Below are 2,214 nucleotides of genomic sequence, written 5' to 3'. Positions count from 1 at the left end.
CATTATTAATGTTTTTTTTTTTATTCACTTGGATATGTAGGCAAAATAATACGCTTTATGTCATTGCATCAAAATAATGCATTTTGGTTGAATTAGTAAGTTCACAACAAGGTTTTTTTGGGGCGGGGGTATTACAGTATCACAGATCTAATTACGGGGTGAGGGGGTGTAAATAAGTCAGCTGAGACATACAATTCTCGCAATCATTTGCACTACAGTGGATGAATTATTTATGATGCCTGTTATTTGTGGCCTTACGCAGCTGGGCTGCAGAAACACAGGCCTGTCATGTTGACATCAAAACTCACACTGTTCTCTACTGTGCAGCAAACATGACTCTTGTACACATAACACCCCCCACAAACCCCCCTCGACAAAGCACAGTCTGGAGTCCGAGCAGCATTCTCACTCTTATTCAAACAAACAGGGGCTTACTCTAATCCTTGCTTCCTGTCTCCCCGGCTTGTTTCCAAGGAAACGTGTCAGAAGAGACAAGAGCGCTGCTGACTGCCTCCACGGGGCCAGTTCCCCTCCTTTGCCCAAGTTCGTCTGACTTTTGGTCACATGACACCTGTTCCCATGACTACCAGGTTGAGGACAGCCCGAGAGCACGCGAGCGAGGGGAGCTCCACGCGTTCTTCCGAAAATAAGGACGGGGGATTGAGATCGGCCTCGCTCCCTGAAGTCCCTCAATATTACACGCCGCTTAACTGCACCGGCAGCCAGTCGGATCTCAGGTGCCTTTGTCAAATGAAGAAAACATATCATATTTCAGGCAATCCAGAAATCACTCAGCGGTGTGATAGATCCGAAGCACCTTCAAATGAGCATCCTCTCCAAAACAATAATAACATGTATTGGAAAGAAACTGTAATAAGGGGCTCGTCATCAAATACTTGGGCACACATTTTCTTTACTGTTGCGGTTGTGTTGCCATGGGAACGTGATTCAAAGTGACAGCATTTTAATAAAGGTTTTGATGTTAATTTGGAGGAAAATCACTTGGCTGAACCTGTCCACGGAGAGATGCGATGCGTTCCACTTCCTCACCTCTTCATTTCTTCACCAGGTTAATCATTTGTGATTGTACGCTCGAGAGCGTAAATGTCTCCGTTACAGTCCTAAAATATGAGCAGCTGCCGACAATTATCATCAGATTTAATTCACATGAATGGAATAAGACTCCAAGCACGGACTTTAATGTGTTATCTTGCAGAACACTGCCCGACTTTTTGGCTACGGTGGGCGTAGAAGAGACCCTAAGGTTAAAGAAGCAGATAAGCACATGACCTTCTTGCAGTCATTGTAAACCTGCACTGTCTCCAAGCCTTTTAGCTTGTGTAAAGATCAGACGGGTTGGAACGGAGCCATCAGACAGCACAGGGGGACCAATTGAGGAACGAGAGCCAGGGTGGTTTGGCCTCAGACACCTGTCCCTTCTTACTTCCTCTCCTGAGTCCAATGGATCCAGCTGCATTGATTCAGGCTGGGCTGTGGAAGGTAGTTTGTGACTGTTGGCCATTGACCCAGCTCCTCACACACTGTCCAATTCATCGGAGACCTTCGTGACCTATAAGACTTATAAGGGTTGTGATCTTCTCCTGACAGCAGTATTAAGGTCACATCTGGATTTGGAGCAGTAATGGAACAGACGGTGGTGTCAAACACAAATCCAGACGGGCACAATGAATGATCAGCGTGAAGCTCGTTCATCTTCGGGCTGCAATCCTCACAATTCTGTTTGAGTTTTAACCTGACAGTCCATCAGCGCTACGTATCCCTGCTGTTACTATCCCACGTGTGAGTCAGACTCCCGGAGCTGCCGCGTAGCTTTGGCTGACAACCTCATGCATTTCCCGCCACTGTGACTTCGCGGGAACACAAATCACCTTGCGTGGCCATTAAAAACCAGTGAATGGAGCTCCAGACTCCTCTGATTTCCCATCCAACCAATCGTGCTGATTTATTATCCTCCAAACACCCAGAGAGCCAGCAATAGATCAGAAAGATTCACGCCTTCCTCGCCGGAGCAATATGAACTGCTTCCATGTCTCACAGGAAGAAGCAGATGATTAGGGTCACGCTGGCAGAGTCGATGCTGACACGCTCCTCTGAATCAGCTCGGGCGTCCCCGGACCTAGGGAATCCTGGGAAACCCTCGTTGTGATCCATCTGCCGTACATCTTACTCAGCATCTAGGCCTACTTGGGAGGC

This window comes from Gobio gobio (assembly GCF_949357685.1).
Source record: "Gobio gobio genome assembly, chromosome: 22".
Taxonomy (NCBI): Eukaryota; Metazoa; Chordata; class Actinopteri; order Cypriniformes; family Gobionidae; genus Gobio; species Gobio gobio.
Note: the sequence above shows the minus strand (reverse complement) of the source record.